Genomic DNA, 14846 nt, shown 5'->3' with positions numbered 1-14846 from the left:
TTTCCCCGTGTAACAGTGGTTTTCAACATGGTTGCATCCTGTGATTATTTAGGGGGCATAAAAATAATCCCAACATCCAGGCCACATACAGATCAATTAAATCAGAATATCTGGGTGTAGGGCCATGGTGATACCCAATGCATCCAATGTTGAGAATCACTTTCTTATGGAAAAGGAAACAAAGGCCTTGAGAGATAATGTGAATCACCCAGTGCCCTATAGTTGTAGGGAGAGGATGTTTACCGGGTGTCATACCGGCTGTCATACCGTGTTGGCTTACCATGATTCTTTATGGGAACACATGAATAATGGCACATTGATGACCTTCTCTGTTGACTTATAGAACAACATTTCCCAAACTGTGACTCTTTGCACGAAATGAATTACAAGTCATCATACTTTAGAATTACTATTTTGAAAATATGCATAACTTGCTTTGATGAGTAAGATACAAAGTTATTTAGAAGCATTGCTGAATTCAGAGTAGTTTTTGGCCTTTTGTGTTTTCTGAATGGGTGATACTCTCAGTTACTGCCATGTTGAAGTTGGGCACCTCTGATTTACACCCCAGAGATACATGAAGCAGGGCGGCTGTGATGAGCCCAGACTTTCACCAGGACTAATGAAAAGGCTCAATATTGCCTGCAGACAAGCTTTGGCATTAGCGTTGCTGGCCTGTCTGCTGTTGTTGACATACACAGAAATGAGAAGATTCTTTTAGGACACATGAAGCTCAGTATAATCTGACTCCTTGTGTACCAGAAAGTGATATCCTGATTCAGTGAGGATGCCAGAGGTAACTCAGCTTGGAGGTATTTTGAGACTTATCCGAGTCAGCAGTAAGCCACCAACTAGCAGAATGTGGTGGAATTCGTGATTATGTGGTTTGCCATTGTGTTTCTTGTGTTTGTATAAATGTTCATTTAGACAATTCCATTTCATTGTAGTCGGAAAACCTTGTGTGAGTCACTTTTCTTCCCTATGATCCAATTTCCTAATCTCTAAACGGGAGGGATTAATGTCCCTTCCAATTCTAAGAAACTGTCTCCGAGGGACCCATTGTTGGATGGTTATTATTTCATAGATGAGGACCCTGAGGCCCAGCGGTGTGTGAAGAAACTTTCCTAAGACAACACTTAGTTTTTCAAAAGTACTGTACCCAAATTAGGTCTCTTGACTTAGAGATCTATGTTCTTTCTATTAACAAGGCTAAATAAAGACCCTTGGTTGGTACTGAAATTTTTAGGGTGAAAGTCTGTGCTCCCCTTAAGGCTCCCCACATCCTTCCTTAGATCTCTGTTCCAGGACTTCTGGAAGATGCCCTGAAGACTGCTAGGAGCCCAGAAGTGCATTCTTTCCTTCGCCAGCGTGGCTGTGATTGGGCAAAGGGCCATCTGGAAGATGGAACTGTCTCTTCTCTCAGAGTCAGCCCTGGAGCAGGAACTGAGGAATGGGACACTTAATTCTGAAGAACATATACTTACTGAACTCCTACTTATTATGTGCCAGGAACTTTGAAGACACAAACTGAGTTGGAAGGCGTTTCTACTTTTTTCTTGTTTGTGAAGGGGACAGACACACGCACAAAAAATGACTATAAGGCAGACTCCTAATTTAGGTGATTGTAGCAGATGTGACTGGTTGGCCAGTTTAGTGCCCCTCTAGATGCCTTGCCACCCTCATAGAGGCTCAAAGCTAAATATTTGCTTTTCAAGTATTTTGTGAAGGAAGGTAGTCATATGAATAGTCTTGTCAATGAGATGTAAGAGGGAGACAGTTTGAGAGTGGTTCTGGGAAAGTTTTATCTTTCTTTCTTGATAAAAAGAGAAGGTAATCACTAATGCTACTTCTTCCCATTCTTTTTTTAAAAAATTAATTAATTAGTTTATTTTGTGGCTGCATTGGGTCTTTGTTGCTGCGCGCGGGCTTTCTCTAGTTGTGGTGAGCGGGGTCATTGCGGCGTGTGGGCTTCTTATTGTGGTGGCTTCTCTTGTTGCGGAGCGTGGGCTCTAGGCGCACGGGCTCAGTAGTTGTCGCTGTCAGGCTCTAGAGCTCAGTCTCAGTAGTTGTGGCACGCGGGCTCAGTAGTTGTGGCTCATGGGCTCTGGAGCACAGGCTCAGTAGTTGTGGCGCAAGGGCTTAGTTGCTCTGTGGCATGTGGGATCTTCCTGGACCAGGGCTCGAACCCAAGTCCCCTGCATTGGCAGGCGGATTCTTAACCACTGAGCCACCAGGGAAGTCCCTTCCCATTCTTTTTGACTTGAATATGGCTGTGGTATCTAGTGATTCAACCACCATTTTGCAACGAGGAAGCAAAAAGCATGTGGGGAAGGCCAAGACATTTGCAGAGATGGCCTAACATAATCCATCCACTGAACCAACACCAATGGTGTTGGCTGCCTCCAGATGTTTTGTAATTTGACCAAATGAAATCTTGATTTGTTTGAACCACTGTAAGCTGGAATTCCTATTACCTTCACCTGCATGCATTTCCAACACACATATAAGTATATGCAAGTATTCTGGGAGTAATTTTCTATTTTCAGAAGGGGGCAGTGTAAGATGGTATTTAAGGGCATGGACCTGGAAGTCAAAGAAAGCTCTGCTGCTTAGGAGCTGTGTGACCTTGGGTAAGTCACTTAACCTCTCTGAGCTGCCTTTTCTGCATTTGTAAAATGGGGATAATATGTATCTCACAGAGTTAATGCAAGGACTATTTGAGTCTGGATAGTACCTGCTGTAGTGCCTGGCGTGTGAAAAATGCCCAACTGGTAGCTCTTATTATTAGCATCCTTCTTGAACCCTTCTATTGAAACTTTTGTAGAGGACCTAGATATTTTTTGACAAAGCTTAGTGCCTGCTATATAATAGTTGCTTAAGGAATTTTTGTTGGGTAAGTGACCTAGCGTCTAACGAACGAATCTCTAAACAGAAAGCCAAGCCTAGCGTCTAACGAACAGATCTCTAAACGGAAAGCAGGTGATGAATGGTCTTTGTCGTGGATGATGTTGAGTGCCACCCAGACCCCCCTTCCTCTTCCAAGACTGAGGCTCTTATTCCCCCAGCTGCTTAGGAGTGTTGGCGGCTGATACCTCTCAGCTGAGTGCATCTCTGAGCGTTGTCCTCAGTTGAATAGGGACGCCTTGCCCAAGGTCATCCCCCCTTCCCAAGTGCAGCCTGTATCCAGCCTACATCCAATGACACAGGCTTCCAAGGCCAGGCAGGCCCCCGCCTTCATATGAGGTATCTCTGAAGGGCCATTCCAGCTCCATCCCTCTCTGTAGGTTCCAGTGAGGCCTTTGTTATGAATGTATTGCAGTTCAACTCCTCTCTCTGCCTGGCCCTGCTTCTTTCACTTTCCAGGGGTGTTGATCCTGAGAACACTCCACAGTCATCTTCACACAGGAGAATCCCCATCTCCGAGGCCATTTCCAAGGGAAAGACTGCAACAGTCTGTCTGGTCCCCTTGTGCACAAAGAAGCATGGTGAGTAGTAGCAGCGTCCCTGAGGATGAAGGACAACCTGTACCCTAGTAGTTCTCTCTGTGGGGTCCATAGTTGTAAGTGTGTGTGTACGTGTGTTGTGACTTCTCCCCAAGATGTATTTGTTCATTCATTCATTCATTCCATTCCATTCCACAAATGTTTCTCAAATGCCGACTATGTGTCAGGCACGGTGCCAGACTGTGCCCTCATGAAGCTTATGGACTAGTACATGAAGATAGGTGTTAACCGAGCAATCACACACACCCTGTAAGACTACAGCGATGACAAGCCCTAGGAAGAAGAGGCGCATGAGAGACTGGGCTTGGGGTGAGGGTGAGGGAGGCAGGAAGGCCTTGCCGGAGGACGTGATGCTGCAGCTGAGAGCTGAGGGATCAGAAGGAGAGCAGGAGTTATCTGGGCCACGGGGGGAGGGGAGAACATTTCCGCAGAGGAACAGTACATTCAAAGGGCTTGTGGTGGGAGGGAGGCAGCGTGAAGGAGTGGGGGAGGGAGGCAGCGTGAAGGGGGCTGCCTTTCCCTCTCCTGATGTTTTCTCCCATGCGGAGGGAGCTGTATTAGTTGTAGCCCTCCTGGCCTCTTTCGAGCCCTCAGCCGCCCCCTTCCCTGGGGTGGAGTAGGAATGACCTCCGTTGGTGGCAGGTACAGCCCAGGGTCTTCCTTACCTCAGAGGGAGGGAGCTGCCTGCAGGGAGTGTGAGATTCCTCTGACCCACCAGGGAGAGGCTCTTCCCCTGGGGTGGCCTGTCCCCAGCAGCCCTGCTTCCTCGGGGCGGGGAAGGCTGCCTGATTCTGGGGCTCAGAGCATGGAAGCACAGCAGTGCAGAGATTCCAGCTACATCCTTCAAGGTGTCATTATCATGAATAAAGACGCTGTTGTGGTCTCCATCTCCTTGCTCCTATGTTCTCTCTCCCCACTGTCCAGAACTTGGGTGGGAAAAAGGGATGTTATTTATGGGGCCCCCAAAGACCCCAAGAGGTATAGGCTGTGACCATAGAGATGATCAGGGTTCAAACCATTCAGAGCCTCGCAGTCTTTGTTAAGAGGTTTGCATTTCATCCGATGAGCAATGGAAGTCTTTGAAGGAAAGGGACCTGATCAGACTTGCATTTTGAGAAGTTCCTTCTGGCTGCTCCGTAGTGAAGAGAATGGCGGATTCTTAATCCTGGGTGGACCTCTTTCTCTGTCCTCTGACTTCAAATAAATTGTCCTACGTTTTGGCTTCGGGAGATCTCAAAGCAGGCAGAACTGCAGTGCGTGGGCCCGGGCCTCGAGGCGGGAGAGGGTCAGAAGCAGCTCTTTCTCCCTCGGCCTCAGCTGCGGCTCCCAGCACCCACCCTCCCAGGCTCCTTTAGTAGACTAAAATATACTCAGAAACAGGGCTTAACTTTGAACAGCGATAACCTGATGTTTTCAGTTGTTGATGCTGAAAAAAAGAAAATTAAAAATGCAGTTTCAGGTTAAAAACATGCAGCTTGGGTGATGGAAGACTGGCGGCAATTCTTTTCATTTCTAGATGGTATCTCTCTCTGGATTTGTTGGTGAGAGACGAGAAGTATCTTTGGAAGATGGGGCAGGCAGGGGGAGGAAGGCTGCAGCTTGGCTGTATGCTCGTCAGGCAGTGTGGTCAGCTGTGATCCGGGCTTGCAGGAAACAAACAGGGGACTGAGAACGTCGGACAGGGAGGACCTCCTCTAGGTAAGGGGCCAGGGGAGCCTCCAAAGGAGCGATTTGTAAGCAGGAACCTGAAGGAAAAGAAGATGCGAGCCAGGGAGGAGGAGGGAGGAGGAGGTAAGGGATTAGGTGAGGTCGAGCCAGAGGAAGGGGCCGGGCTGGTGCAGGATGAGCTGGAGACACAGCGGGGCCAATTATACAAACTGCAAAGTTAACGGGAATGTGCTGAAGGAAGAGCTCACTTAGCCGGAGGAAGAGGGGCTGACCTAGGAGGGCTTTGAAGGGGAGATGACATTTGACCTGGATCCTTAAGCCCGAGTAGGAATTCTCCAGGCGGAGAAGGAAAAGAAGCACATTTCAGGGGCAAAATAGCATTGCTTAAAGGCAGAGAGGTGTGAAAAGACCTGATCTGGGACGTCCGCAACCTTCAGAGAAAAAAAAGATAATTAATGCCATGGTCTCTGGCTCCGGTTATATTTTCCCCCACTTCATGTTTTCTTTCCCATGTTGTGTTGTTTGTCTACCACAGACAGGCGTCTGAGTGTTTTCACTGAAAATAACGCTCAGATAATTTTACTTACTGCTCATGCTATAAAAAGCCCTTAGTGTTGGGTCAGGTTAGGCAGAAGACAACCAGAACTGTCCCCGAAATATTTATTTCCACAGCCTGTTTATTCTAGGTGGACTGAAAGAGATGCATTTCACTGATGCAGCCATGAGCCCAAGTTTGAAAGTTGGTCCACAGAGAAGAATGCTCGGAGGCTCACACGGGCTTAAGTAGGCCAGGAAATTGGGACCCGGTCAGCAAAGAGAAATTGAGAAGAAGGAAACCTCTTGAATAATTCAGATCAGAAGTGAAACACTTTGGCTTCAACTGGGCTTCTGGAGAGATCCTGACGTCCTTTCCCTCAGCACTCTCTGACTCAGCGTTCAGGGGCCAGTCCCTAAAGAGGCAGCAGTGATAAATAATCATCCATTAGGACTCCTTTCCCCAGCATGGCCTGTCTACCTCGGAAGCCACGAGAAGCCCAGCACTCTAGCCCATTCCCTGCCACCCACCCTCTTGCTGCCCTGCTCTGACTTGCGCTTGAACCCTCCCCCCGTCCCTCCAAGCCCTCCCACCGCACCTCCTGGACTCGTGTTCTCTCAGCAGCAAAATCCCCTGGAGCCTCAAGATATTCTCTGAACGTTTTCTTCATCTTGCAGCTCTGACTGAAATCCCCTACACCTCCCTCAAGGGGTGTTTCTTCACTGCTTTTTTTTCTCTCTTACCTTCTTTGCAGCCCGGGCTTGGAGGTGGGCCAGATGACCTCCTTGCTTCTCACTGCTGCTTCCAGGGCCTTGTTCCCCCCACGCCCTACAGTCTTCCAGGGCACTGGAAACACAGGCCATGGGGCTCTCCCACATCCCACTCCTTCCTTTGTGTCACCCGCCTTCCTCTCTCTCATGCCTCCTCATTTTTTGATAATTTTAGCCTGGATTTCAGTCTTTCTTCCATTGCCTTTGTCATTGCTTTTAGTATTCTGAATATCCACATGGGTGATGCATCCAACCCTGGGCCACTCAATTGCAAAGATCTCATGTTCTGACCACGTCAGCCTTTTATTCCCGTGGCCTGCCATCCCCCAGACTCTGTAGTACTCTCTCCTTCACCACCTCAAAGTCTCAACTTCACTTCAAGTGCTTTCTGGCCACCATCTCCTTCTATTCTAGCCCATGCCCTCCACTAAGCCAACCTCGGGAATTATTTGACCCTTCTCAGACTTCCCATCCATGTTATTTCTTTCCATTGCCAACTCTTCCCTCCTTATCTGGCTGAGATTTCACGGACTGTCTTACATACATTTTTTTTCCTGCCACTCAACTCCTTTGTTCGTCTCTCCCTTCATTGTACTTGTTGGCAAAACTCCAACCTGGTGAAATCCACCCCTCTCACTATCCACATCTGCACCAAGCAGCTGAATGTGGCTTGCAGAGAGCACACAACCTTGTGCCTGGCCATGCTTTTCAATTCTTGGACCTTAAGTAGACTCTCAGCCCAGGCTAGTAGAGCAACATTGTTTACCTTATCAATTTATTCTCCACCCTTTGAGAGAACTATTTCACTTTTTCCTCTTTCCTAAGACCACCAATGCTCTCCCCCCACTATCCATAGACTTGCTTCTCACTTCACCAAGAAAATGAAAACAATGGAAAGAGAACGCTGGTAGGTTTCACCAGCCAGATCTATGATCCTACCTGTACCTGGACCTTCAGCTCTCCCTCCTTCTGTAATTTGAGCGAGAAGTTACAGAGGCTCTACTCAAGGCTGGCTCTCCACCTGTGCACGGGATCCCATCCCCTGTCCCCTGCTCAAGGGCTCTGCCCTACCACTGTCTGGTCTCTTCTGCATCACCCATCTCTTCCTCTACCACATTATTCTGTTGAGCATTTAAACCTACTCCACTACCTCCTATTTTCATCCTGCCTCACGCTCAGCCTCCAGCCCCATTTTGTGCTCCTTTTTATAACATATGATCTAAATCTTGGAAATACCATGGACAAAATACATGAAACGTTTAACAACAACTAAAAGAACTAAAGACCAAACAATGATGAACAACACAATAAATGAAATGAAAAATTCTCTAGAAGGGATCAGTAGCAGAATAACTGAGGCAGAAGAACGGATAAGTGACCTGGAAGATACAATAGTGGAAATAACTACTGCAGAGCAGAATAAAGAAAAAAGAATGAAAAGAATTGAGGACCATCTCAGACACCTCTGGGACAACATTAAATGCTCCAACATTCGAATTTTAGGGGTCCCAGAAGAAGAAGAGAAAAAGAAAGGGACTGAGAAAATATTTGAAGGATTAAAGTTGAAAACTCCCCTAATATGGGAAAGGAAATAGTTAATCAAGTCCAGGAAGTTCAGAGAGTCCCATACAGGATAAATCCAAGGAGAAACACACCAAGACACATATTAATCAAGCTATCAAAAATTAAATACAAAGAAAAAATATTAAAAGCAGCAAGGGAAAAACAACAAATAAGACACAAGGGAATCCCCATAAGGTTAACAGCTGATCTTTCAGAAGAAACTCTGCAAGCCAGAAGGGAGTGGCAGGACATATTTAAAGTGATAAAAGGGAAAAACCTACAACCAAGATTACTCTGCCAAGCAAGGATCTCATTCAGATTCAGTGGAGAAATTAAAACCTTTACAGACAAGCAAAAGTTATTGAATGAGAATTCGGCACAACCAAACCAGCTCTACAACAAATGCTAAAGGAACTTCTCCAGGCAGGAAACTCAAGAGAAGGAAAAGACCTACAATAAGAAAATGGTAATAGGAACATACATATCAATAATTAGCTTAAATGTAAATGGAATAAATGCTCCAACCAAAAGACATAGACTGGCTGAATAGATACAAAAACAAGACCTGTATGTATGCTGTCTACAGGAGACCCACTTCAGACCTAGGGACACATACAGACGGAAAGTGAGAGGATGGAAAAAGATATTCCATGCAAATGGAAATCAAAAGAAAGCTGGAGTAGCAATTCATATATCAGACAAAATAGACTTTAAAATAAAGACTATCACAAGACACAAAGAAGGACACTACATAATGATCAAGGGATCGATCCAAGAAGAAGATATAACAATTGTAAATATTTATGCACCCAACGGAGGAGCACCTCAATACATAAGGCAAATACTAACAGCCACAAAAGGGGAAATCGACAGTAACACATTCATAGTAGGGGACTTTAACACCCCACTTTCACCAACGGACAGGTCATCCAAAAGGAAAATAAATAAGGAAACACAAGCTTTAAATGATACATTAAACAAGATGGGCTTAATTGATATTTATAGGACATTCCATCCAAAAGCAACAGAAAACACTTTCTTCTCAAGTGCTCATGGGACATTCTCCAGGATAGATCATATCTTGGGTCACACATCAAGCCTTGGTAAATTTAGGAAAATTGAAATCCTATGAAGTATCTTTTCTGTCCACAACGTTATGAGACTAGATATCAATTACAGGAAAAAAATCTGTAAAAAATACAAACACATGGAGGCTAAACAATACACTACTTAATAACCAAGAGTTCACTGAAGAAATCAAAGAGGAAATCAAAAAATACCTAGAAACAAGGGACAATGAAACACGAGACCCAAAACCTATGGGATGCAGCAAAAGCAGTTCTAAGAGGGAATTTTATAGCAATACAATCCTACTGCAGGAAACAAGAAACATCTCAAATAAACAACCTAACCTTACACCTAAAGCAATCAGAGAAAGAAGAACAGAAAAAACCCAAAGTTAGCAGAAGGAAAGAAATCATATTGATCAGATCAGAAATAAGTGAAAAAGATATGAAGGAAACAATAGTAAAGATCAATAAAACTAAAAGCTGGTCTTTGAGAAGATAAACAAAATTGATAAACCATTAGCCAGACTCATCAAGAAAAAAGGGAGAAGACTCAAATCAACAGAATTAGAAATGAAAAAGGAGAAGTAACAGCTGACTCTGCAGAAATACAAAGGACCATGAGAGATTAGTACAAGAAACTATATGCCAATTAAATGGACAGGATGCAAGAAATGGACAAAGTCTTAGAAATGGACAGAAGAAATGGACAAATTCTTAGAAAAGCACAAATGGAAGAAATGGACAAATTCTTAGAAAACACAACCTTCTGAGACTGAACCAGGAAGAAATAGAAAATATAAACAGACCAATCAAAAACACTGAAGTTGAAACTGTGATTAAAAATCTTCCAGCAAACAAAAGCCCAGGACCAGATGGCTTCTCAGGCAAATTCTATCAAATATTTAGACAAGAGCTAATACCTATCCTTCTCAAACTCTTCCAAAATATAGTGGAGGGAGGAACACTCCCAAACTCCTTCTACGAGGCCACCATCACCCTGATACCAAAACCAGACAAAGATGTCACAAAGAAAGAAAACTACAGGCCAATATCACTGATGAACATAGATGCAAAAATCCTTCGCAAGATACTAGCAAACAGAATCCAACAGCACATTAAAAGGATCATACACCATGATCAAGTGGGGTTTATCCTAGGAACGCAAGGATTCTTCAGTATATGCAAATCAATTAATGTGATACACCATATTCACAAATTGAAGAATAAAACCATATAATCATCTCAATAGATGCAGAAAAAGCTTTCGACAGATTCAACACCCATTTATGATAAAAACCCTCCAGAATGTAGGCATAGAGGGAACTTACCTCAACATAATAAAGGCCATAGATGACAAATCCACAGCCAACATCGTCTTCAACGGTGAAAAACTGAAATCATTTCCACTAACATCAGGAACATGACAAGGTTGCCCACTCTCACCACTATTATTCAACATTGTTTTGGAAGTTGTAAGGACAGCAATCAGAGAAGAAAAAGAAATAAAAGGAATCCAAATCAGAAAAGAAGAAGTAAAGCTGTCACTGTTCACAGATGACATGATACTATCCATAGAGAATCCTAAAGATGCTACCAGAAAACTACTAGAGCTAATCAATGAATTTGGTAAAGTAGCAGGATACAAAATTAATGCACAGAAATCTCTTGCATTCCTATATACTAATGATGGAAAATCTGAAAGAGAAATTAAGGAAACACTCCCACTTACCATTGCAACAAAAAGAATAAAATACCTAGGGATAAACCTACCTAAGGAGACAAAAGACCTGTATGCAGAAAACTATAAGACACTGATGAAAGAAGTTAAAGATGATACAGACAGATGGAGAGATATACCATGTTCTTGGACCGGAAGACTCAACATTGTGAAAATGAGTCTACTACCCAAAGCAATCTATAGATTCAATGCAATCCCTATCAAACTACCAATGGCATTTTTCACAGAACTAGAAAAAAAATTTCACAATTTGTATGGAAACACAAAAGACTCCAAATAGCCAAAGCAATTTTTTTCACGCGCACACACACACACACACACACACACACACACACACACACTGTATTTTATTTTTACAAGAGATAAATAAAGTGACACCAAGCATTGTAAATGGATAACCATAACAAAAGCAACAATGTTTGCAATTACCAAACACAAAACACACTCATACTCTGTCATAATATTGACATTCAGTCCAGTAATCCTCCACTGTAACAGCTCCTTTACTTTGCAGTGAAAATTGATTTGTATATGTTTTGCCTCTGAGTCCTTGGGGGTTTTTTTTTTTTTAACTCAAGCAGAAAGTCACAAAAATTATAATCATCCTCATCAGTTCACTCAGTCCCATGTAATTAATTTTTTTATCTTGATCTTTTGTTAGCACTTTCATCAGTTTTCCATTGGAGTTCTGAAAATCCTCGTTCATTCAGTTCGGCATATAGTCCGTTACCAGAAACCTGTACTTGTCAGAGTCTTTTCCATGAATTCCTTGAAGATGAAACCCTTTTATAGGAACATTTTTGCAAAAGCATCAGAGTACACCCAGAACTGTCTGTAAATGCCAAAAGACTTAAAAATGACCATGGTTAAAGATTTGATGAAAGTTCATAATAATGCAATTGACAAGGAAATTTAGTTATTTCTGAGATACACATTTTAGAGTAATAACTAGAATTATGACTTATAACGTTATACCAGTACATATAAGATTTTTAGAAATTTTGTGTAATGTCTGAAACATTTATATTAACATATTTCCATACAAATAACAAATAATTGTTTGTTTATACTGCAGTTTCTTATTAGTCAACAGTTTTATACACATCAGTGTATACATGTCAATCCCAATCGCCCAATTCAGCACACCACCATCCCCACCCCACCATGGTTTTCCCCCTGTGGTGTCCATACGTTTGTTCTCTACATCTGTGTCTCAACTTCTGCCCTGCAAACTGGTTCATCTGTACCATTTTTCTAGGTTCCACATACATGCGTTAATATATGATATTTATTTTTCTCTTTCTGACTTACTTCATTCTGTATGACAGTCTCTAGATCCATCCATGTCTCAACAAATGACTCAATTTTGTTGCTTTTTATGGCTGAGTAATATTCCATTGTATATATGTACCACTACTTCTTTAACCATTTGTCTGTTGATGGGCATTTAGGTTGCTTCCATGACCTGGCTATTGTAAATATTGCCGCAATGAACATTGGGGTGCATGTGTCTTTTTGAATTATGGTTTTCTCTGGGTATATGACCAGCAGTGGGATTGCTGGATCATATGGTAATTTTATTTTTAGTTTTTTGAGGAACCTCCATACTGTTCTCCATAGTGGCTGTATCAATTTACATTCCCACCAACAGTGCAAGAGGGTTCCCTTTTCTCCACACCCTCTCCAGCCTTTGTTGTTTGTAGATTTTTTGATGGTGACCATTGTGACTGGTGTGAGATGATATCTCATTGTAGTTTTGATTTGCATTTCTCTAATGATTAATGATATTGAGCATTCTTTGATGTGTTTGTTGGCAATCTGTATGCCTTCTTTGGAGAAATGTCTATTTAGGTCTTCTGCCCATCTTTTGATTGGGTTGTTTGTTTTTTTAATATTGAGCTGCATGAGCTGCTAGTAAATTTTGAAGATTAATCCTTTGTCAGTTGTTTTATTTGCAAATACTTTCTCCATTATGAGGGTTGTCTTTTGGTCTTGTTTATGGTTTCCTTTGCTGTGCAAAAGCTTTTAAGTTTCATTAGGTCCCATTTGTTTATTTTTGTTTTTATTTCCATTTCTCTAGGAGGTGGGTGAAAAAGGATCTTGCTGTGATTTATGTCATAGAGTGTTGTGCCTATGTATTCCTCTAAGAGTTTTATAGTGTTGGGCCTTACATTTACGTTTTTAATCCATTTTGAGTTTATTTTTGTGTATGGTGTTAGGGAATGTTCTAATTTCATTCTTTCACATGGCTGTCCAGTGTTTTCCCAGCACCACTTATTGAAGAGGCTGTCCTTTCTCCACTGTACATTCCTGCCTCCTTTATCAAAGATAAGGTGACCATATGTGCGTGGGTTTATCTCTGGGCTTTCTATCCTGTTCCATTGATCTATATTTCTGTTTTTGTGCCAGTACCATACTGTCTTGATTACTGTAGCTTTGTAGTATAGTCTGAAGTCAGGCAGCCTGATTCCTCCAGCTCCATTTTTTGTTCTCAAGATTGCTTTGGCTATTCGGGGTCTTTTGTGTTTCCATACAAATTGTGAAATTTTTTGTTCTAGTTCTGTGAAAAATACCATTGGTAGTTTGATAGGGATTGCATTGAATCTGTAGATTGCTTTGGGTAGTAGACTCATTTTCACAATGTTGATTCTTCCAGTCCAAGAACATGGTATATCTCTCCATCTATTTGTATCATCTATAATTTCTTTCATCAGTGTCATAGTTTTCTGCATACAGGTCTTTTGTCTCCTTAGGTAGGTTTATTCCTAGATATTTTATTCTTTTTGTTGCAGTGGTAAATGGCAGTGTTTTCTTAATTTCAGTTTCATATTTTTCATCATTAGTGTATAGGAATGCAAGAGATTTCTGTGCATTAATTTTGTATCCTGCAACTTTACCAAATTCATTGATTAGCTCTAGTAGTTTTCTGGTAGCATCTTTAGGATTCTCTATGTATAGTATCATGTCATCTGCAAACAGTGACATCTTTACTTCTTTTCCGATTTGGATTCCTTTTATTTCTTTTTCTTCTCTGATTGCTGTGGCTAAAACTTCCAAAACTATGTTGAATAACAGTGGTGAGAATGGGCAACCTTGTCTTGTTCCTGATGTTAGTGGATATGTTTTCAGTTTTTTACCATTGAGGACAATGTTGGCTGTGGGTTTGTCATATATGGCCTTTATTATGTTGAGGAAAGTTCCCTCTATGCCTACTTTCTGGAGGGTTTTTTATCATAAATGGGTGTTGAATTTTGTCGAAAGTTTTCTCTGCATCTATTGAGATGATCATATGGATTTTCTCCTTCAATTTGTTAATATGGTGTATCACATTGATTGATTTGCTTATATTGAAGAATCCTTGCATTCCTAGGATAAACAGCACTTGATCATGGTGTGTGATCCTTTTAATGTGCTGTTGGATTCTGTTTCCTAGTATTTTGTTGAGGATTTTTGCATCTATGTTCATCAGTGATATTGGCTTGTAGTTTTCTTTCTTTGTGACATCTTTGTCTGGTTTTGGTATCAGGGTGATGATGGCTTCATAGAATGAGTTTGGGAGGGTTCCTCCCTCAGCTATATTTTGGAAGAGTTTGAGAAGGATAGGTGTTAGCTCTTCTCTAAATGTTTGATTGAATTCGCCTGTGAAGCCATCTGGTCCTGGGCTTTTGCTTGTTGGAAGATTTTAAATCACAGTTTCAGTTTCAGTGCTTGTAATTGGCCTGTTCATATTTTCTATTTCTTCCAGGTTCAGTCTTGGAAGGTTGTGCATTTCTGTGAATTTTTCCATTTCTTCCAGGTTTTCCATTTTATTGGCATTTAGTTGCTTGTCGTAATCTCTCATGATCTTTGTATTTCTGCAGTGTCAGTTGTTACTTCTTTTTCATTTCTAATTCTGTTAATTTGAGTCTTCGCCCTTTTTTTCTTGATGAGTCTGTCTAATGGTTTATCAATTTTGTTTATCTTTTCAACAAATAAGGTTTCAGTTTTATTGATCTTTTT

The sequence above is a fragment of the Lipotes vexillifer genome, unplaced genomic scaffold (genome assembly GCF_000442215.2).
Source record: "Lipotes vexillifer unplaced genomic scaffold, Lipotes_vexillifer_v1.1 scaffold1290, whole genome shotgun sequence".
Classification (NCBI taxonomy): Eukaryota; Metazoa; Chordata; class Mammalia; order Artiodactyla; family Lipotidae; genus Lipotes; species Lipotes vexillifer.
Note: the sequence above shows the minus strand (reverse complement) of the source record.